At 33.9% G+C, this 24,978-nt stretch overlaps 1 long non-coding RNA gene across 1 annotated transcript in view; it reads right to left on the reverse strand.

The window, feature by feature from the left end:
- LOC116667789 overlaps positions 1–24,978 on the reverse strand; it is a 325,717-nt gene that overhangs the window by 35,834 nt on the left and 264,905 nt on the right. Inside the window, exon 3 of the long non-coding RNA XR_004324865.1 lies at positions 21,796–21,904. This is a non-coding gene — a long non-coding RNA (uncharacterized LOC116667789). The remainder of the gene's footprint in view (positions 1–21,795; positions 21,905–24,978) is intronic.

Raw genomic sequence — 24,978 nt, forward strand, 5'->3', positions numbered from 1 at the left:
CAGGGACAATATTTTTTGTATCTCATATAGCCCACCACGTCTAGCAGAATAGTTTAAAAAATCTCACAGTAAATGCTTATTGAGTTAAATTAATTGTATTGATTTGAGTTACTTTTCCATCTTAGGTTTCCCAAAAGGCATGCTAATATTTTTAAGTTTGTAAGAAATGCAATCTACAAAGGCATTTCTCATCACCCTTGCTTCATTCACTCTCTAAAGATGAAGTTCTGCAAAGCAAGCTACAATTCTAAAGTCATGGAACGACCACTGAACAGGATTAATTCAGAAATTTTACAATCCAAAATTTGAAATAGCATAGACTTAATTATGCAACAAAAATGTGTTGAGAACTTCGTGTGTATAAAGAATGCCTTGAATCTGTGAGAATCTGTAAATTTGTTATCACACCTTGGATAGGGAAAAAGAAAATAGGATGGGAAAGAGGTTGCTTCTCTTATCCTATAAAAATCTAATGGTTTCTAGTTCCCTCTGCATAAAATGGCCAGAAATCATGTAGGGTGAAAAAATTCAAAATAATAATATGAGGTTCTAAGGTCAAGGCATATGTTTCTTATCAGGAAATCTCATTTGAACTCAAATGGCTTTAAAAATTCTGGTTCTAAAAGTAATGCGTGCTCATTCCCAAGATTTTGGAAAACAAAGAAAAAGTATAAAAGTGACAATACAAAACACTCATTAGCCCATTGCTCAGAAATATCTGCAGCTAACATTTTGAATTTCTTTGCTGCGGATATGTGTTAACCTATTTGGGATCACAGAGTATCTGAATTCTGATATTTTTGAAATAAATTAAATTTCCCCAAAAGGAATTTTCTATGTCTTCAAAGATTTTTCAAAATTAAATAATTAACTTGATTTATTCCACACACATGGATTAAACATCTATTATATGCCAGGTGTTGTATATTTGATGCTGAAGATTCACTGGTGAAGAGGACCTGAGGTCACTGCTTTCACAGGTCTACTCATCTGGTGGAAGAGATGGGAATTATCTGGCAATTAACTGAGGAATCTTTAGATCTTTAGTCACAGGACCTCCTTAATAGCTCTTTTTGAGAGGAGACCTCAGGGGCTTATAAAAATACAGCTGCCACCATTAATTCACTAGTAGTCTCTCAAGTTCTTCTCCTTTTATTCACACCAAGCCTCTCACAGTTTTCCGACAGTAGACTCTTGGATCATAGACTGTCGGAAATTTACAGACTGGTATCTGGAGGCCATTTTACAGTTCTCTCCTACAGCTCTTTCTGGGGTGTTTTATTTGAGTTGCTGAGGGGGCTGTGCCACAGGAATTACCCCTTTTGTTCCCTCAAATAGTGTCTTCTATTTAAGTGCTGAGAAAGAGAGAGAGAGAGATCTCCCGCTACTTTACCGTCGCTTATCATCCAGTTTAAAGCACTTTACTCTACCTGGCATGTAGTTGAGCTCCCATAGATGTGACTTCTTCAAATGCAAGTGTTACTGCATTACTGTGGTATGTGCCAATAATAGACATAGTTGCATTTGACTTTCTCTGTAATATTCAAGCACAATCTTTTTAACTCACTGAATACATGTAGGGCTATAGGCTAGTCACAATGCTGCTTCTCTTATTTTTAATTTTTTGAGGATTCTGATTACATTTTTGCCATGTGTACCTCTACCTACGTGCTTTGAATTGGCATGTAAGAACCTATGTGCTTTGAATTAGTATTTGTTTTAGGCCTAAGGAATGTAAACTTAAAAACGAAATCAAATCAAATCTCAAAAAACTCAAAATCAAATATATACCCCATATAGAAAATTAAAATGTCCAAAATAGTCCCTAGTTCTCTATATTTAACTGAATGGAAAAAAAAACAAACAAACAAACAAAAAACCTCACCCATTCTTTCACTACTGAAATCACTTTCCATCCTCAGTCTAATTTTCTGACATACTTTGCCATGATTTCTCAAAAAAAGGGATCCAAAGAGAAGGGAGTACGACTTCTTAAGCTGTCTGGCTTTGGCTCTCCTGTTTGTTCTTAAATGTGTAACAATCCAACAAGGGCCTTCATAAAAGTTTCAAGTTTTTCCTTCCGTGGCCTTGACCATGTAGGCATTTTGAAAACCAGGCATTCTGAAGACCAGGTGAAGAATCTGGTCTTTACCGTATTCCTTTCCTGGGGCACTTACTTTTTCATTCCAGACTGATATCAGCCCCCTGGGCTGCTTTAGCATTATAGGAGGTTTCTCACTTTCAGTACTTTCTCATGGTATATAGTTTCCTATTGCTGCTACAAAAAATTACCACCATTTAGTGGCTTAAACAACACAGATTTATTATCTTACAGTTCTGCAGGATAGACGTTCCATGCTGATCTCACTGGGTGAAAATCAAAGTGTCTACAGAGTTATGTTCCTTTCCAGAGGTTCTAGGGTAAATCTGTTTCCTGGTCCTTTCCAGCTTCTAAAAGCTGCCCCAAATTTTTGGATTGAGGCCTTTTCCTCCATCTTTGAATCTCTTCATACCTTTTTTCTGTAGTTACTTCTGACTGACTCTCCTTTTTTGCCTTCCTCTTCTACTTTCAAGGTCCCTTGTGATTACATTGGGCCCACTTGGGTAATCCAGGATAATCTCCCTATTTTAAGGTCAGTGTATTAGCAATCTTAATTCATTTCCAACCTTAATTCCTCTTTGCCATGTGACCTAATAGAGTCACAGGTTCTGGGATTGGGACATGGATGTCTTTGGGGAGTCATTATTCTGTTACCATAATTGGGTATTGTAATCATGTATTTACTTGTCTGTATGTTTCCTGAGAACATGAAGTCTTTGGAAGTGGGGTGTGGGTTCTACTCATCCTCTCATCTCTGTCCCAAAGTACCTGGCCATAGTATTTGTCAGTAAATAGTTGTTGAGTAACATGAAGTGTTATCTTGTAAAGAAAAACAAAAGATGTAAATAAGTAAGGAGCAGCGTAAGACTCGCCAAGGGAGGTGTCAGATGTATGTCATCTTGTAACAAGTGTGACTTTATTCTAGTTTCATTTCAAATGCCTTTTTTAAAAGTTTAGATTTATAAAATAGATGAGTGGAAATTAAATGTTACAAACTCTGGGAAGCATTCCATAATGTATCATTTTAGAAAGAAAATCAATATATGCTTAGGTTATTATAACTACTAAATAGGTAATCCAACAAAAGCAATTTCCTAACCTTTAAAGAGGAGAAAAAGTGACTTAGGAAATAGATTTTATATTTTAAAGTTACTTGCCGTGGCCTTTAAGAATCTTCTCTATCACTCTGCCAGGTTCAACCCTCTTACACCTGTAGATCTCAGGAATGGGGAAAGATTTCTTCATCTTTATCTGGGGGTTTCAAAATGTATGTGCTGGAGGAAATTCCAATGGTGACTTTAGCTCTCAGACTTATTAAATCTTGAATCTGTCAAACGTGTGACTATACTTTAGAAAATTGGAAAATTCAAAAAGAAAAGATGAAAAAAATAAACTCTAGGAACACTTCAACAGTGTAAACCTGGCAAAGCTCAAAGAAAGAAGAGATTCAACTTTCAATGTTTGCTTCTTCCTCAATAATAGTCTTATGGAATCCACAAATTTCAACATTTTTCTCATTACAAATGGAGGAGTCAGTCATATGAGGACACCCAAAATGAGTTTCACCAAGTACTCTTCTCTGGGTTAGACCTCATTTGCTCAGGCAGAGGGGAAGAAGGGTTGAGACTGTGGCTCTAGAGCGAGACTGTGATCTACTTTTAATTCTGTCATTTTCTATTTGTGTGACCTTGGGCAAACCTATTTTTATTTCTTTGTCTCAATTTCTTTATCTATAAAGTGAGGACAATAGCACCTTCCTGATAGGTTATTTTGAGGATTAAATGTGCTAATATATCTAAGGTATAGAATAGTGCCTCATTCACGACATGCTCTCTGTTACTACCTGAAAGACTAGCTATTCAGTCAAGGGAGAGGTATCAATGTGTCTGCTCTGTGTCTTACATGCAGACAAAATAGTACCATACCTCAGCGCTATAGTTCAGGCTGCTGGCTAACAGTCCACAATGCAGTAATACAGCACAGTAGGATCACTCACTTACCTTCGTCATATAAAGGGGTTTTACAGTATAATCCTTTATTTACCCTAAAACATTCCTTTTTATAATACAATAGATTGGATACCAAATAATTCCATGCACACCCAGACTAAACTCACTAATGCCAAATATGAACCTAAGTTAAAATTTAATATGCTTGCCTTATTCAAAAAATTTCCTTTGATTTAAAAGAGATGCAAAAAGAATTGCTAGTTACATGACATCTGGCTAGAAGTGCCCAGTGCAACTTTTCCCCACTTCTCTATAAAAACCTATACAGACAGAAATGAAAAATGAAAATTTTCAATACTGCAAACAAAAACCATAGCCAAATGACAGCCTCTAGATATCCTGAGGTAGATGAAGTAAGTTGAGCAAAAATTATTAGTTTCACTTTTTCACAAGCACAAGAAAAAATGAGAAAAAGGATTATAGGTACTTTGCATAAACATGTCCATACAAGCATTTCATGTACATATTTACATATAAATGTACAAATATACACATATGATAACAGATGCATACAACAGGTGGTTTTTAAAGAGCATTTGGAAAACCAGAACAATTTGTTTTGCTCAATCCCAAATAACATCTGAAAAATTCAGTACTGCATTTGCCATTCACAGTTTTGCGGCTGAGAATTTTTAGTTGCAATTTCTAAATAGTTGCTTCCAATTGTTCAGTGGGTGGTGTTTAAGTGTTTAACTACAAGCGTTCCAATCAACTCATCAAGCAAGCAATTTGTGACCCTATAGCTTAGCATAGAGCTTGCCACAGAGTAGGTATTTAATTAATGTTTCCTGCTATGAAAGCCAAAAATCTAAGTTCTCCCTCAATTAAACGAAAAAGGTAAGTACAAGGAGTTTTATAATCTTATTCAAGAATTCCAAGATAATTTGACTTTAAAATATGACACATCTCAAGACTCCTCACTAGAGGTATCTAGACTAAAATACAGCAGAATAAATAAATATAGAAAAGTATTCAGAATTTTCTTAATTATGTCATTATGGTGAATTATCAGAGTCATATTGCTAGATTTGTAAAAACCACACTTGTAACTTTTTGAAATGATATCAGAACTAGGTAATTTATACAAATTTACTAAAATTTCAAAAAATATGCAATATGAAAGTTATGTTTTTAATTAGTCTTATAATCTAGGATGAATTCATGAAAGCACAATTGCCATGACCAACTAATTTGAATTCTGGCAATTTTGGGCTCCTCTTTTCCTACTCTTCCTTTAGTGTATCCATTATGTTTTACTCACCTTTTTGTTGTTTCCTGCCTTAATCCTATCATTCTAGTCCAGGGTCTTCAGACCTGAATTCTAATATTATTTGATCAACACTTCAAGATCACAATATTTCATTTCTTCCTACTTACAGCTGACAAACTAATCTTTGTAATACTGTTTCTTTATTTTACTTTTATATTTGAAAGTCTTCCAGGGTTTCCTTTGTTTACCAAATAAAGTTCAAAGTCCTTGGTGACCTTTAAGTTCCTTGGTGACCTTTAAGATCCCTGTGATTTGGAACCAACAGATATTTAATTCTTATTCTCACCAAACCTCCAGTCCACTAGGTTTGGTTTTCTCTCTGGTTTCCTAAATATGTCTCACTTGTGCTATGTTTCTTGCTTTCCTCTTCTTTACTCAATCTGAATCCTACTCATTTTCCAACTGGACTCAAGTCAAATAGTTAATTTACACTGCTACTTTTAACTCCTCTATTTCATTAACATTTTCAGTAGACACTGTCAGTGCACCACATATATCTCCTCTGAGCTCATTATTTCAATACATGCCTACAGCATCCTAGTCCAAGAACCTTCAGTTCTTTGCCAGGGGTCTCTCTCTCAGTTCACACAGGGCAGAAATGAAGTCCTGGAGGAGGTGGTGGTTACCATTCCCAGAACCCACCCTTAGCCAATGTTGGATGGCAATTGGAGGATAAAGACTACGTTCTTCTCACCTCTCAGACGGAATAATTCTGAGTTGTAGTCTATCCTCCCTTAGAGTTCCCCACTTGATGACAATGGTAACTGGCCATGGGAACCCACTGGATAACATACCCTTTATTGGTGTCCCTTTTTTCCCCCTATTTCATGTCTCTACCTCCTTACCAGCGCTTCTTGTGATCACCCCTCAAAGGCACTATTTACTCTCAAATCCTTGTCTAGATGGGGGAACTCTAACCAAGAACACACTCTAGAATAGTAGGTTCCTCTTTTCCTCCAGACTGCTGCATTGTTTACTTCTTGTATCAACCATTTAGCATGTAATTCTTTCCATGAACAACATTTACCATCTATTCATCTTTCACTGTTCTAGGCACTAGGGATATGATGATGAGCAAGACCGGGGAAAATTCCTCCCTCCTTATATTTTCTAGTGGGAGGAGACAGGGATGCAAGCTAATAAATGACAATCAAATATCATCATATACTCTCATACGTTGGCATACTGCATTATATGCTGCCTGGTATTGAGCTGATTTGTTACAACCCTGATCAAAGCACTGCACGGTAGAATAAGTACTAGTCCATCTGGATTCTCCCTCATTGAGAGCCAATGACTCATATCATGCTTTCCTCAGTTTGAGAGGCCACTTGCCAATCTATTTGGTTTGTTTATTCTGCTAGGGTCTTTCTTTTTACAGCTAATATCTTGTTGTCTTTCAGACAAGCTTTTAATTCAAGACAGGTTAATAAGGCTAGTACTCTAGGCCTAAATGGCTCAATCATTACAGCAATTCTAAAATATATTGAAAAGATAAAGCCACAAGCCATTAAAAGCATAATTTGTTGTTTGGAGGATAAATCACAGTGTCAGGTATACATCTCCATGGGGACAGGGCAATAATGACCCCATATAGAGCTGACCGAATTAATGCTCTCATTTCCTGGAACACGTTGGCCCTTTGGCTGATAGTTGTACGCCTTTGGTTTTACTTAAATTTCAGATTGCCATCTCTCTGATTAGATTTTTAGTTTAAGGGATCAAATAGTACTTTTATACTTTATTTTCCCACCACAATATCCAGCACACTCTCCTTTAAATAGGCCTGTTGTGGGTACTCATTATTTTTGAAAAAATTGATAGGTAAATAATATAAAGATCTGAGACGTATAATTGAATTACACTAGAAAAAAATTTAACTGATAGATCACATTCCATCTGTAGTGTATGTTAATGGAAGACATAATGTCTAATATAGTTCTTTAAAATGAATACTATTTATTTTCTCATTCCGACCTCACCTATTTTCAAATGATTTAAACATGAAATACACAGTTTTAAATTATGTTAAATTCAATAGTAGAATAAAAAAGGAAGAGAAACAAGCTTAGAGAAGCATAAGGAGTTTATGTCCCCAGATTTCTCAGATGACCTCATTACTACTGCTGGGCACACAATTTGGCTTAGTTTCCTGGCAGCTAAGGCAAAAAAAGAAACATACTGAGCTAAGTAATATTCACATCTAATATAAAAAGCATAAAAATTCCTCTGCAGAGGCAAATTATTTCTTGGAAATAAATTTAGTGAGACATATATCATGGAGATTTATGTATAACAGACAGGCTGTCTGTTATACAGTTGATAATGTTTTCATCTTTGTTTCTACCAAAGGAATAAAAACACTGTCCAAATAAAAGAGTTTTTGTTTGACCTCTTATAAAGGTTGAAGGCAGAGCATTAAATCAGAGAAAGGAATAGCAAATAACTCAGTGAAGACATTTCTAGGGGACTCTAAGCTATTAGGGTTCAGGTGCTTTATGTGACCCATGTCTAATTTATTACTGAGCTAGAATTTACCAAAGCCAGATGAATGGATACTTACCATCTCATGAAACTGTCATTCTCATATATCTGTATTTTAAGGTAGTCTTTAACAAGTGCCCTTGACAACTTTAGCCATCAGATGTGAAGGGGCAAAGTTGTCATTCTTCTATGATTTTAAAACCTGAATTAATATTCTTATCTGAACAGCCAGCTCATTTTGTCATGAATATGGGTAGGAGCCCTAATTTTTCTCTGCAAAAGAACTCTGCATATTGTCATTGACTCTCAAGAGTTCCTAATCACATAACATGGAAGAAAATTTGGACTGGAAACGTTGAGGGAGTGGATTATTGACTGACTTCATAATTCCAAGAACTTAAGAGTGCCCTCTTTAGAACAATCTGATTTCAAAAGAACTGCCTCTGGACTCAAATCTGCCAACTTTCTAGCTAGCATAATCTACCTTTGGGTTGTTGAATGAATGAATTTTATCTTTGCTTATTTGATTCTATACTCCTATTTGCCATTTCATTTTTTTGTATAGAGAAAACTAATGAATAAAAGAAGTTTAAATTATTGTCAATTCAAACATTCATTTATCAAACATTTACTGAGCATCCAATGTTGAGAACATACCAACAAACTAGATAATCCAGTTGCTGTGTTCACAGAGATATACTCAAACAGGGAAAATACATACTGAACAGTAACTATACTTACATGATGTCAGCTGTCTAGAGAAATCCTTTTCATATATAACCTAAAGTTTATAAATAAAATATTAAAAAATATAAGCCAGAGGGAGATTTACCATAAAGTTTACTGAAGCTTAAGATTCAAGGCCCCTTCTAACGCTGGGGAAATTTGTATTTATTCTTTACTATTCTTTTTCTTAACAAATCTCCTCCAAATTATACAATGTTCAGGTCCTACAAAAGTGCTCCTTCCCTGTATCTAGTCACAGATGAGTGAATGAGAACATAAAAGAAACATCTCAGAGGTAACATACATGGAAAAGCCATCAGTCCAGAAAGGTAAATACCACTAAAACAGAATTTATCCTGGAAACATCTATGCATCCTCTCTGGCCTTGGTGGGCAGAGACATAGCACACTTTGGATGGGAAATAAATAGGGAAAATCCCTTCACAAAGTCAGGATCCCTAAAGGTGATATACTTTCATTGTGTAAACCCAAAACGAATGAACAAACAAGCAAAAACCCCCAAATCAAAAACATACTACATAAAGGTGCACTGATGATAACTGCCTGTTTGGAATTTGTTCTGGTGGAGTGGAAAAAAGCACTTCTTAAGAATTCCTAACCACAAGTCTGACCTCAGGAGGATTTGGGGCTATAATTAAATTTATTCATTAACCCCATGCTTATAATTTAGTTAAGCTAGTACAAATTCTGTTCACCCACTGAGCAGTTCTTTCTTGGGCTCTTCTCTTTCTTTACCATGTGTTGCTAGAAGAAGTGAATAAACAATTTCAACATTCAGCTTGGAAATTGATCAGCCTAAGTCATCAAGTTCATTAGGAATTTTTATACTTTAAAACTACTGTGGACACAAATGAACTTATTTACAGAACAGAAACAGACTCACAGACACAGAAAACAAACTTATAGTTACCAGGAGGGGAAGCAACAGATAAACAGATAAAACAGATGAACAACAAGGTCATTCTGTATGGCACAGGGAACTGTATTCAATATCTTGTAATAGCCTATAATGAAAAAGAATATGAAAAGGCATATATGTATATATGTATAAATGAATCACTATATTGTACACCAGTAATAAAGAGAATATTGTAAATCAACTATATTGCAATAAAAAAAAGTTACCATGGATAACAAATTTATCAGTTGCTTTGATACTACAAAAATACAGCTCACCATACTTTCAGTCTCTAGCACTGGATTCCTTATGGCTCATTCAACTACACCATTTCTTTGCTGCCTTTACAGCCTATTCCCACTGCCCAGTCTCAAAAGAAATGCCATATGTTCCAAGTTTTGACCCCCCACATCCTGTACTAAATTCTCTATCAGTAATCTACTGAGGCAAATAAATAATTCCATAACTTGATGGCTTAATATAGCAATTTAACCATTCTTCATGATTCTGTGGTTTGAGTGGGTTGTTCTTCTGCTGGTTTCCTTGTGGTTTGACTCATGTTAAGTGCACTCACCTCGAGAACTGACTAGAGGCTGGTGTGTCTCATGAGAGAGATAACCATTCCAAGAGGGGAAGCTCTATGCATAGGTACAACATCTCTGCTTGTGTCACATTTGCTGATGTTGGCCAAAGAAGTCAGATGGCTAAGCCCAGAGTCAATGTGGGAAGGGACCACACAAGATTATGAATATTGGAAAGTGTGATTCACTGGGAGTGGTTATGTAACCATCTACCACAATGAGATAGAAGCTGAGTGGCTGCTTTTATATGGCTACACAGCCAGATAGCTTCAACTTCTTAAAATTACTCCTAGTTAGAGGATGTAAGGTTAATAAAAATAAGAGATTTGGTAAATATTTGGATCCATTATATCTGATAAATTGTAAACATTTTAGTATCAATTAATCTTCTTTGGAGAATTTTATCAATAGTATGTGACTGGTAAAATAGTCTACAGTGGCTGATTCCCATAACACAAGCTCTTGAATTTATCAAGCATTTTTTTTTATAGTGGAATAAGATTTTTTTGGTCACTTATTTGAGCTTCATTCCATTTAGTATGTTGTAAAATGAGAATGTGAAGCTTCTGTTATTATTTCCTATGCAGTGGCCATGCTGAGACAGTGTCTTTCACAAACAAGGTTTGTTTTTCCAACAACGTATCCATAGTATCTCATAATATATTCTGACATCACTAAGTCTTTGGTGCCCTTAACAGGTTTTCCTCATCTCTGTCTGTCTTTCTTTGTTTTTTTTTGTCTTTTCAATTTTTAATCCTTTTTCTTTCCATAGTAGCACACATATACAGACGGGAACAATATTGTTTATAACAGCAATAATGATCAGACAGGCTAATTCTCTTGTTTCCCAGGAAATAAAAGTTGTCAGTGATTTCAAATTTTCTACTGTTAATAGTATGTACATAAATAAAAAGTTCAAAAGACAAACTATGAAAAAAGTGATCTCAAATCTCCTTGGCATTTTTAACTCTTTTCCCAGAAATTTCACCACTCAATTACATTTGTGATGGCAATTAGAATGAGTAATGCTAATAATCAAAATAAGATAAAGGCCAAAATGCTTAATTTCAGCATGGTCAAATATGTTAATTTCCAAGATGGATAATCATAAAAGATAACATTTGAGAGCTTACCATGTGCCAGGTACTATATTTAGTGCTTTATGTGTGTTATTTTATTTGATTCTTTAAAAACATGCCTATGAGTTATCATTTATAGGATTTTTCTTTTTTACTTTTTCAAAATTGAATACAGTTGATTTTAACATTTTATTAGTTTCAAGTATACAACACATTTGATATTTTTATAGCTTATACTCCATTTAAAGTTACTATAATTTTTATATACACAAAGTTATATAAAAATAATTATATTCCTGTATCTTATTTTTTTATACCTACTAGAGTTTGTACCTCTTTTATTTTTTCCCCTACCTTGTTCCTCCCCCCTTCCCCCTGGCAACCACTAGTTTGTTCTCTGTATCTATGAGTCTGTTTCTGTATTGTTATATTCATTTGTTTTATTTTTTAGATTCCACATATAAGTGAAAATATACAGTATTTATCTTTGTCTGACTTACTCCACCAAGCATAACAGCCTCCAGGACCATTCATGTTGTTGCAAATGGCAAAATTTCATTCTTTATTATGGCTGAGGAATAGCCTTGCTGAACTCATTTATTAGTTCTAATAATTTTTTTGACAGAAACTTCAGGGTTTTCTATACGTAGTATCATGTCATCTGCAAATAGTGACAATTTTACATTTCCCCTTCCAACTTGGATGCCTTTTATTTCTTTTTCTTGGCTGACTGCTGTGGCTAGGACTTCCAATACTGTGTCAAATATTTCTATTTGAAATATTGGTGAGAGTGGGCATTTCTGTCCTTTTCCTGATTTTAGAGGGAAAGCTTACAGTTTTCGCCACTAAGTATAATGTTAGCTATGAGTTTGTCATAAATGACCTTTATTATGTTGAGATGTGTTCCCTCTACACCAATTTTTTTGAAAGTTCTTATTTTCCTACATCTATTGAATCATGTGATTTTTATCCTATAGGTCTTTTTTAAAGACTATGCAAACCCAGGCTTAGTTAGAGTAAATACAATATGGAAGGCCACTGCTGGTGAGTGGTAGTGACCAAAATATACTGTTTTAATTTTAAGCTAATTGCCTTAACTGCTAAACTCTATTATCATGAGACCTAATTAGTAAATAGTAAATAATTTTGTTTTTCTTCTTAGAAAAGTATCCTTCAGACTTACCTAATTTAACATTATTAAATTATATCCCATTGCCTGAGTTAAGTTATATGGTGATAAGTTACAGACTTCTTTGTAAGGAAAAAAAATGATTCCTATGTACAAACATTTCCTGGGTAATCTGTGCCACTATCTTTAATCCCCTTTCCATACATTTTCCTCCTTAGAGCAAAGGTTTTAGAAAATATTAGTGAATAAAAAACAGTTGCAGTCCTTATTCTGATGGAGCTTATAGTCCAGTGGGCAGACATACAATATGCAAGCAATAATTAATACATACACAATTATAAGAATATAGTACATGCTCTGAAGCCAACTCTATGACCTGGAAATGTTCTTATCAGCTTAGGAGACTGTGATGCCAGTGGTCGGGGGCTCTCATACGGGAAGATGTTGGGGAGGCCGAAGCCAGGGGTTACCAAACATAGCTGTATAGCAAGGTCAGTTGGCTAGCTTTCAGAAAAGGAAGAGGTCTAGAGTTTCATCCCATTCAGCTAAAGCAGTGTGCTCCCAGAATCCGTATTTGTATTTTTAGCAAGTTGGAAGAGTAAAAAGAGCACTGTTCAGGAAATGCCAGCATAGACAATCAACTAGGCACTACTTGCAGAGCTACTTCCTGCATAGGAGGAAGGCTTCAAGTAAGTACAGTAAAGAAAACACCTCAGAGTACACTGAGTATTCACTGAGGGCTAAACAGTACTCCAAATAAAGGCTGAAAGGAGATACAATATAAAGCTGTTAAGGTATTTACCTAGAGTGTTTGAAAGTCTGTAGCTAGATTTCTGAGAGAAACTGGAAAACAAAGAAACAAACAAAATACAAATGTGAGGAAGTGAATATGCATGGAGTCCTGAGCTCTGACAGAGATAAATGAATAGAAAAACATGCCTTGCTTTAAGAGAAATGACTAGTCTGTACCAGGGCCCTATAAATAGTGGTTCTTTCTAATAATAACCCTTAAAATACCAGTGAATTAGCTATTGTTTGTTACACCTCTATACAACATTCAGCATTTTGAAGGCACTGACTTTTTAATCTATACATTTTTTGAAGCATTTTACTCATTATCTTCATTTTTTTGGATGAACAAACTGAGGCTCGGAGAGATCAAAAAACTTTTCAAAGGTCATACAACTTAATGTGGCAGAGCTAGGATTTTAATTTATCTGTTTATCTATAAGAGCAGGCCTCAAGGCTTGAAGGAACTGTACTCTTTCATTGATTCTAACATGCATGTTGTCTCCACATTTTAATACCTAAAAAATTACAAGATATTTTATAATTATAATTGATAGGATTTTTTTCTTTCTTAGTAGAACATAAAATTAATGGTGTTGTTGCAATCACTGGCATTTTCAATTCAATAAAATGAGGTACAGGTAGCCAGATGCAAATATTCTCCTATGCTAATCATGAATAATCTGCCTCCCTCCATGCCTGGATCGCTGCTTTTTATTTTCTAATCACAATCTATTTTCTTCAGGACATTTTTTCAGGATATTTTCACAAATATTTTGATACAAGCTTAATATATCTTATTGCTGACCTCAGCATTGCTGTGAGGGCTTGCTGATTACCATCAATCTACAGATATTATTTAAACTGATTCCATTATGTAAGGTGCTCAATTTTTTTAAGCCTACTACCACCAACTCAGTTTCCAGATAAAGAAACTGAAAATTAGAGAAAGTAAATTATTTGCCCAAAGTCAGGTAGCTAATAAGTGACAAAACTAGATTTTAATCTTTAGTTGACTAGCTGTTTGTTAGAGCCCTTTCTCATGTACAATACTACTTTCTACATCAAGATGTTGAAGCTCGTATGTATATTACACTCCCCCTCCACTCTTTAAAGAAAAGTCCTCTTAAAAACATCATTATTTGTAGATAAAGACAAGCTTATTTTAAAATTTTATGGAATTCAAAGGAACTAAAATAGCTAGAACCATTCTGAAAAACAAGAATAAAGTTGGAGGAATCCCATTACTCAATGTTAAGACTTACTATGCAGCTACAGTAATTAAGACAATGTAGTATTGGTGGAGGAATAAACTCATAGAGTAATAGAATAGAATAGAAAACATAAATATGAGCAACTTCCTTTTGACAAAAGAGCAAAAGCATTCAAGGAAGAATAAAAAACCTTTTCAACAAATGACAGTGGAACAACTGGACATCAACAGGCAGAAAAATTAAACTTGACCTAGACCTTACATTTTGTACAAAAATTAACTTCAAAATGAACCATAAATCTAAATGTAAAACATAAAACTATAAAACTTGTAGAAGAGAACACATCTAAGAACTCATCACATGCTTTTCTATTACGTAGATAACCTTTGGTGTTCTATTTAACTTCCTTCTTTCTGCTACTATATATTTTTAAGTTATTTTCTTAGTAGTTGCCCTGGGGATTACAATTAGCATCTTAATTTATTTCACATTAATAGCAACTTAATTTTAATACTATGCCAAAATTCTGCTCCAGAATAGTGCCTTTCCTAACCCCACTTCTCTGTGCTATTCTTGTCATACAAATTACTTTTTTATCTATAAGTCCATTAAATAAATTTTTATAATTATGGCTTTATGTTAGCTTATAAGTCAGATAGCAGAAGAAAAGAGTGCAAACAAAAATACGTATACACTCTATTTTATATTACCTATATAGTTGCCTTCAGTGGTCTTTATTTCTTCGTGTGGATTTGAGTTACTATCTACCGTCATTTGATTGTTTTTGACAAACACCCTGACAGGACTCTTTCCACTGAGCAAGTGCAGGTAAAATACAGATGAATCCTATAAATGGGGCTTTTCCAGGCAGATGCCAGACATGTCAAATAGTGACAATTCTCTGGTAACTAGACTTTTGAGGAAGCTTCAAATCAATGCTTCTCCACCCCCACCTCCACCCCTTCAACAGTGTCTGCTAGTCTTTTGGCTTTCATACCTAACATGGTGTGAGTCTGCTGGTTTCAAGGCTGTGGTGAAACTAAGAGGAGGATCATGGGGTTTAGTTAAGATCCCATAAAACTCACTGTTCTCACTGAGATTCAGCCCTTTTTCTTGAATACATGCTCCCTGGATTATTGCAAGCCTTCTGTTCAATTTCCGGAGTGTTAACATTAAGATTCTGACAATATCTGATTTTGTTCTCACTGCTTTTATGGAATAATGACATTCTGGAAGAGCTTCTCCTCTATTCATTTTTTTTTTTAATGCAACAATTGGCAAGTAATATACTTCCCTAAAAGAAATGAGTAGCTTTTGAGGAGGTGGAATGGAAGAATGGATGCTGGGAAGTCACTCAGCAAATATTTACTACAATGAGTGGTTCCTGAGGGCTCTGGAACCTCTCTTTTAAATTTCTTTTTTTTTTATTGGATCTTGTTCTGTCCCTACAGGGTGAGAACCAAGAATCTGACTAATATGCTTGTTGCCTGGATATTTGGTTTAGTAAAATGACTTATGCATTAGAATCAGACAGAACTAGGTTGCAACCACAATCCCTCTACTTATTAAGTATGTGCTCTTGGGTAAGTTATTTAACCTTTATTCATTTCAGTTTTTTTGATCTGAAAATTGGAGATATTCTGAGAAATGACAGACACTAAAAATGTTGGCAATTTGAAGCAATCATTCAATTTAAGAATATCTTTGTTCACAGATAATGTTAGCAAATGTTTCATTGTCTTCCTACAGAACTTTGACAAATACATTAAAATAATTCCAGTTAAGAATTGTTTCTTGTTTCAAATAGAGGTCATTCCTTGATAAAGGCTATGTTTTCTCTAAATGGTGGATTTATTTATAAAAGTCTTTTGAGGATTAACATATACACACTGTTATACATAGAAAAGATTAACAACAAGGACCTACTATATAGCACAGGGAACTATATTCAATATTTTGTAATAACCTATAATGGAAAATAACCTGAAGAATATATATATACATATACATATACATATACATATACATATACATATATACAACTGAATCACTTTGCTATACAGCTGAAACTAACACATTGTAAATTAACTGTACTTCAATTAAAAATGGTTAATAAAAAGGCTATCTCAAAAAAAATATTTTTGAAGTATCAAAACACCTAGTAGTTAAATATCTTTTGTTTGAAAGAAACACAAATTAATGGAATTAGGACTGTTGTAGGGACTATAGGATATAAAATATTTATTGTCCAATTATAGATGGTGGTTTAGTGTCAAAAACCAATTAAAGAAGCTAGCTAGTATTTTATTACTGAACTTATGCTCAATTTATTCAAAATTGAACTTCAATAAAACCCCTTTTTGAACTTAAAAAATATCCTTGAAACTTTAATTGACATCTCATATTATGCTTATTTTAAAAACAAAGAATTCAACAGTTACATAAAAATATAGAAATATAAAGGATAAAAAAACAATACACACTGTAATTTCTTCCTTTCTGATACAAGATAAGATTATATTATGTACATTTTTCTGCATCTTTTGTCATGTTACAGTACTTTTTCACTGTGATAATCCATCTAAACCAGCTAAAAACAATCAGGTAAACGAATGCATTCTTTTTGGGATTAGCTAACATCCTATGACATGGCTTTATCACAGTGATACATGTTTGGCAATGATTAGAGATATTTTTAATTGTATGACTTACAGGAAGGGTGGGAAGTGCTACTGGCATCTAATCGGTAAAATCCTCCATTGTAACAAAAATGGATCCAGTACATAATGTCAAGAGTGTCAATTTTGAGAAACTCTGCTTAATGGTATCTCACCTCATCTCTTTCCTTTCTGATTTTTTTAATATCAATTTGCAAAAAATCCATTTCCTGTTTTGGTTATAAAAGTCTTTTCAGACACTAGGTTTCAAACACAGTCTTTTATGTTTTCTTCTAATATTTGTATTCTCTTTACATTTAAGGTTGTAATCAATCCATTTTTTGTTTATTTGTTTTATGTTGTGGTTTGGAGTTTCAAGGCAAAAAGCCAATTTTCTAGTACCATTGATTAAATAATCTAACTTCTTTCTCACTGAATTAAGATGCTATTGCTGGATGCTTAGGGACCTTTATTTTTGTTTCATCGATTTATTTGCAAATTTTTATGCCAGCAGCTCATAGTTTTGATTAGATTAATTTTAACATCTGGTAAGGCATTATAATCATTTAAATAATTGGTCAGGCTAATCCTCCCTTACTGTTACTATTTCATTTTTTTTGTCTATTTTCTATACTTAATTATTTTTACATAATCTTTAAGATAATTTGGTCAAATTTTAAAAAATAATTGGGCATTCTATTTCAGCTTGAATTATAGCTGTCACACTTACTATCTCTGCTTACTTTCTCTTGTTTCGCTTTCAATTCCTAAAAGTAAGTGTTGAGTTGCTTAACTTTAGATTCCTCAAAGTAAGTGTTGAGTTGCTTAACTTTAGATTTTCTTCTAAATAACAAAAGCATTTAAGCCTATAAATTTTTGCTGAAATAATAGATTTTAGCTATGTCCCATAGATCCTGGTGATGAATTCTGTACCTTTCATTGCTCTCTTTCTCTATCTATAAATTTATATCTATACCTATATGTAAAAACATATCAATAAACATATAAAACATGTGTATTAATATAAAATGTACTAATCTAAATATTAAAATGTATAGTTATATCAATATATTAAAATTGCATCACAAGCAAGTATATGATCAAATTTTAAAACATTCTACTTATGTGTATGCTTTAAATCAAATTTTATTCATTGTATTATTCAATTTTTTATATCCTTTTTTTTTGTCTACATGATCTCTCTGAATCTTAAAAATTTTGAAATCCAGTATTATAATGGTACTTGTTAAATAAACATTTCCTTGAAGCTTAACACAGTACAGAAAGATGCACAAATAAAATGTATGCAGCTTGATCTTAATGAATTATCACAAAATGAACATACTCATTTTTCATCATCCAAGTCAAGAATGGAACATTACTGAAATCCCAGAGCCCAACTATTGCTCTTTCCCACTCAATAACACCCTCCTTATCTCAAAGTAGAACTATTAACATTGCCTCTCATATGATAAATTACTATTGCTTATCTTTGAAATGTATATAATTGTAATGTTGTAAATATAATATTTTAAAATAGCAGATTATACTGGATACATTATATTATAGGTTTAGTAATTAGATAATAATCATTCATACAATATACTATACAGAATCTATTTGCTCCTTTTAAAGTGTTGTTAATAACTTCCTCCATCACTCTCTAGTTTTCCACTGGATACATTTACTAAAACTTATTTATCTGACCTACTGTTGATGGATACTTGAGTTATTTCCAGTTTTGACTCTTACAAATAATACTGTTATAAATGTACTTATATATGTACCTTGATGTATATGTGTGTGAATCTCTTCTGCATATATATTTAGTAGTAGAATAACATTGCCATAGGGCATGCCTATGTTCAGCTTTAGTATATACCACCAAACAGTTTTCCAACGTAATTATGCCAATTTATATTCCTACTAGTGGAGTGTGGAAAGCTCCTGTTGCTCTGCAACCTAACCAATACTTGATGTTGTCAATCTTTTCAATTTTTTTTCATTCTAGCACTTGTGCAGTTGTATTTCATTTAGGTTTTTATTTGAATTTTCCTGAAGTCTAATCTCATGTATTTATTGCCTATTATATATTGTATTTAAGTTTCTTGCTTATTTTTCTATTTGGATTGACTTTTTTTAAATTATAAAGTTTGTTATTTATTTTAGATGCAAGCCCTTTTTCATTTGCATGGAACATTTATCTTTTTCCTTTATAGTTAATATTTTTTCTTCATTTTTAAAAAGCCTTTTCCTATCTGAATTTTAAAAGATATTCTCTTATGTTTTCTTCTAGAAGAGTTATTGTTTGACATCTCACAAGTACCACCACTTGGAATTAATTTTTTGTGTGTGTGAGAGGTAAAGATAAAATCAAGTGTTATCTTTTATATAAGTATTCAATTGAACAGTCATAATTTTATTTACTTGTTTTTTTAAAGTAGGATTTATTTTTTAGAGTAGTTTTAGATTTGCAGCAAAGTTGAGCAGAAAGTACAGAGAGTTTTTACATGCTTCTTGCCTCTACACATGCATAGCCTCTACTATCAACATCTGCACCAGAGTGGTACAGTTTTTACAACTGATGAATCTATGTTGACACATCATTACCACCATCCAAAATTCATAGTTCACATTAGGGTTTAATATTGATGCTGTATATTCTGTGGACTTTTGATGCTGATCTAAGTGGTGTTATTTTTTAAAATTTGTTTTGTAATGTGTGATGATAGCACGTAGAAATACAATACTTTAAAAATGATTTTATCTAGCAATCTTGATAAATTTATTTTTGGATTAAATTTTTTTCTATATATTTTTATGGAATTTCTAACATACTATCATGTTATCTGCAAATAATGTTATATTCCTTTTTTGATTTTTCAGGGTTTTTTGTTTTTTTTCTATTCTTATAACTTGCATTTACTTTTCTTGCCTTAGTGCTCTGGCTATGTTGGCCAGTACAAAGCTGAACAGGAATTAGGATATGCTTTATTTTTCCAAAAATTTTTATCAGCTGAACTTGAATTTCCAGAAATCTAGGGGAGGAGATGAGGAAGGATGGCATTAAGATAGTGCATTCATACTTCAGCAATCCAAATTATTTGAGGATCAGTTTGTTTTGTCTCTGTCTGGATATAGGATCACTTTCCAGTTTCTGGGCCTTTTGTCTAATAGCCAGAGTGCCTTAATTTCACTGGTAGTTACAGTGAGAGGCACAAGGGTTGCTAGTTTCATGGGTTACAGGTTCACTTGCAAGCAATTTTTTCACTGTCTGTTCTCTTTTCTTTTCAAAAGCTAGTACTCTCTCAGTGACAATAACAGAGATAAATCAACTTGTCCATCTGGCTTCTCCTCAAGTCTTTGGGGGAATTGTTTTCTAAAGAATAAACATTAGCATGACTATGTGTAAGCCAGGCTCTCTTTAGAATCAAGTCTCTGTTCAATTCTCTACTGCTCGTACCTCGACCCTTGTCTATATCATTTCTCTCCTTCAGGATCCCATCAGTGCCCAAGTCTTTGTTTTCCTCCTCCAGGCACTAGAACCCACTTGGTTTGAGAGGCGTGGAGTAGAGGGATTATATTTGCTGGACAAGGCCTGAAATATCCATCTTCCTCATCTCTCATTTAGAAAGAACAGTAGCTGTTTCAGCTTTTTTGTGTGTACAAGGATAGTGACTATTTTCTATTAAGTTGTCTACTTACTTTATCCTATTTTTAGATATTCTGAAAAAAAGGGGAATTTTATGCATTGTAATAGGTAGGAAAAAAATCTCTATTTTCAAGTAATGTCCTTTTGATAAAGTTAAGTGCTGCAGTTCTTTGAAAAAATATTACAAACAACCCATTTGAATGCTGAATTGTGAGCATTAATGGTTATTTATAGTGAAGGCCATGTCTAGTAAATTCCTTGAATTCTTTGGAAGACAGTATTGGTAGAATTCTTATTAGGAATATGCTTTCTATGAGACTTTAATAGTAGTTCTATTTTTATTTGGGAAGAAATGAAACTTATAATACTAATTTTCTCACTTAATGGATTTTCTTCCCTTAAATAGGCCAAATTCTCTAATCTGGGGTGTGAAACAGCTTGCTTTGGCCTATGTAGGAAAGTGTGCTTACACTATATAGGGGAGGAAAAATTCAAGTAAAATATGATTTTTAACCTCTCTTTGGGAACTGAAGAAATCTATCCCTAATTTTCTTTCATGTCACAATTTGAAGGTTGTTTTTGTAGAATCAAGGCTTTGAAATTGCACATGAACTATTGTCTATGGAGTGTCAATTGGTGAGATAGGACATAATTTTTTAAATGCATGAGGAAACACAAAGGATATGTTTTTATTGATTTAATAAGTATTTCATTGTATGCCTACTCTATGTTAGGCACTCTCCTAATCACTAAAAAAAGCAAGACAGATGAAATTTAGATAACTTCAATTTATATGTATGGAAAGATAATAAATAGAAAAACTAATACATGTATAACACAGTATCTGGATAACTTCAATTTATATGTATGGAAAGATAATAAATAGAAAAACTAATACATGTATAACACAGTATCTGGCAATGACAAGTATAATGAAGGAAAATAAAGCAGGGAAGGGGCATAGAGTTGAGTGCATTTTAGACAGGACACTGTCATCTTGGGTAGCAGTTTGTATGTGTGTGTGTGTATATATATACATATCAAACCCAAAGCCAGTCTGATTTAGCAAATCCAATTACTTACTGTATACACACATACACACACGTATACATGTGTAGTTTTTTATAAAATAATCCATTTGAATTTGAAATTTGTTGCTATATATTTATATATAATATTTACTTACGATTGTATCTCTTCGTCTGTGGTTGTGTTTTCTTTTTTGTTTTCATCCTTTTTTTTTTTTGCTTTCTCATTTTTATACCACTTGGTTGATATAGTATTTCATTGGTCTTCTAAAAAATAAAAATAAGAAAGCCTTGATTTTAATTTATCCTTTCTAAATTTTTGTCTTCTATTTCCTAAATTTCAGTCTGTATCCTTATTTTCTCCTTCTATACTTTCTTTTAAATATCTTCTAATTTATCAAAATGACTCATGAGTTTTCTCTATTCTAGGCTTTATTCTTAGTAAGTAATTCATTGATGTCTACATATTTTCTTTTGAACAATATAATAGATACACGCTCCTAAGCACATTTCATAGGTGACCTTGAAAGATAATAAACAAAGAAGAATCTTCTAAATGCAAAGCCAGGGGCCATGGAAGACAGTGATAAGGAAATTTCACAAAGTAGAAGATGCTAAATGAGCTTTCCAGGTGATGACTCCATCATAGCTAGATATGGAGTCTGCAATTTCTGAAAAGGAGGAATTGATAACCACTGTGGACCAGTAACTCTTGGTATTTTCCATGCTCCCTTTTCCAAATGGGTGCTTTCTTTATTGCCATCCTGTTATAACTCCACCACTGTATATTAATTATCTGGCTGAGAAATATAGGTAGGTGATCTTTAAAATATTCCTCATTAGACTCTGTGGAGCCACCTCCAGGTGTGGTGGAAAAAATTAATAAACCAGAGGGGCTAGACTTTGTGATGGATGCACTAAATGTATTGGATTTGGGGAGTTATCTCCCGGGAATGAGGCAAGTGTAATTTGTCTTCTGAAAGCAGAGTGCACATGGATATTTAGATTACCAAAACATGGACTATGAAAGAGATTACTAATTAGCTCCCAATATCCTTTTTTACCTAACTGCACAGTAGTAGAATTTTAGGTAGTCAAATGCTTCATCACCCTAGTTGGAGATTTTATTTGTTGTCCTCTTTGTTGCTAAATGTACCATGTGACAAAGGACAGAGCACTGTTGTGAATGGAAAAAATATGTCCAATTACTGTGTCATGTGCTAAAATGGAAGTGTGTGCCTTCCCCATGCTCTTCTTCCCTTCCTGCTGCTGGAAGCAGTTATGATGGTGTAAACTGGAGTGTCACTCTAGACAGGTGGATGGAACCTGTACAAAGATGGTGGGGCAATATGGGTACCTGTCAATTGTGGAGTTGCATGCTTACCCTGAACTTTCTACATGGACATAGACATGACGTATAATTTAAATACCTGTTTTGCTTAAGATATTAAGTGTGGGTCTTCGTTACAGCAGTTGAAACTGTATCCTAAGTAATATCAATGAGGAGGAGCATTCCTGGAGGAAGAAACAGAAGTATTGTGGCCCTGGGGCTGAAATATGCTCACAGTTTTAAGGATGAGCTATGATTTCTGCTTGGCTGGAGTACATTTTGCAAAAGGTTGAGACAAAGAAAGTGAAGTCAGAGAGGTGACAGGAATTGGCTGTGTGAACCTTCTATCATAGATTTTATTGGGTATTATTCTCAGGGTTCTTAGAAGCCATTGGAATTTTGAGAGCTGACGTGAGTTGATTTAGGCTTTAGAAAATGCATGAAGTGTGAAGTCTTATTCTATGGATCTAAGACTATCAAAATTTCTGACTCAAAAAAACAAGTATGTCTTTTAGTCTCATAGTAATTCAAGAAAAAAAAACAACTGAGGCCTTGCCCCTCATTAGTTATTATCTCATTATTGCCAAGAACATCTTTTAAAATCTGTCCCATTATTCTTCTGCTTAAAAACCTTTGATAGTTACCCAAGGATAAAGATTTTTTAATATTTTCACAACACACCTAACTGGCCTGGTTTTCTGACATTTCCTCATACCACAGCATGGGCACATGGAAGTACTTATACAACAAATGGGTGAATCAATAATTATTGTATGTCATCTGTGATCTGACAGATGGCAGACACTGGCATAAATTATGTTGCAAAAGACAGCTGTAAACAAGAAAGACAGTATCTGCCCTCATGGAGCTTAGGGTTTTGAAGGGAAGATGTCTCAAACAGATAAATCCTGAGAATGTGTGTTCCATGTGAGCATCTACAACAGTGACATGGATGCAATAGAGGCTCAAGAAATATCTGTTGAATGTTGAATTTAAGTTTAGTGAGTCTTTTCAAAGGAGAACATAAAGAAATAACGGAGCATTTAGCAACAATATTTAACTCAATCTAAAGCTGTATTGTCTTATACCATAGCCAGCTCTTTAAATCTAAATTAAAATTAAATACAATTAAAGATTTTGGTTCTGAGATGCATGACCATATTTCAAGCGTTCAAGAGCCACATGTGGCCAGTGGCTACTTCAAATGGACAACACAGATATAGAATGTTTTCATCACCCCAGAAAGTTCTAATGGCAGAGAATCATGCCAGTGAAGCTGGTCTATAGGATCATAAAAGACTTTTTGGAGAAAGTAGCCTGGATACTACGACCTGAAAGCATACATACCAAGAGTAGCATGAATTGCTGGGGAGTGGTCTTCACTGATGGAGAGAAGTATTTTATTACTTAAGTTGTTTATAATTGTCAGAGCAGTTTTAATAAAAAGTAGGCCAACTTTTAGACAGTTTTTTTTGTTATTTTTAAATTATCTATAAATAATGCACCCCTTATTGCCTGTACCTGGGGCAGACTGTTCTCATAGCACCCACCCTTCACTTCAGTGCACATTGTCTAAAAGACATTCAGGAACTAGTTAAATGGTGATGGTGCAGTGGAGACTGTTAAAAGCAGAGGAAACAGCACCTGTGAAAGTCCTGGGGTAGGAGGATACCTTGTCCTGTTCAAAGATATGAAATGAATCTAATATTGTTATAACTTAGAGAGCTGGGATGTGGGGATGGGATCATGTTTGAGATGATTCTTGGCAGTTACGGAAAGTTTAGATTGTATACAACTTTGTAATTCATTTTAAGGATTTTAATCTTTAAGCTAAATGTAACAGAAAAGCATCAAAGGATTCAAAGGAGGTGTGACACGCCCCTATGGGCACTTTGAAGAAATCCTTTTGTTTCTTGAACAGATCATTAATCGTGAGGCAGGAAGGATGGGTAGAGGAGAAAGATGCTATTAAATTAGGTCAGCAGTAGGTTTATTAAAATAATCTGGGTAA

Source organism: Camelus ferus, chromosome 12, assembly GCF_009834535.1.
Source record: "Camelus ferus isolate YT-003-E chromosome 12, BCGSAC_Cfer_1.0, whole genome shotgun sequence".
Classification (NCBI taxonomy): domain Eukaryota; kingdom Metazoa; phylum Chordata; class Mammalia; order Artiodactyla; family Camelidae; genus Camelus; species Camelus ferus.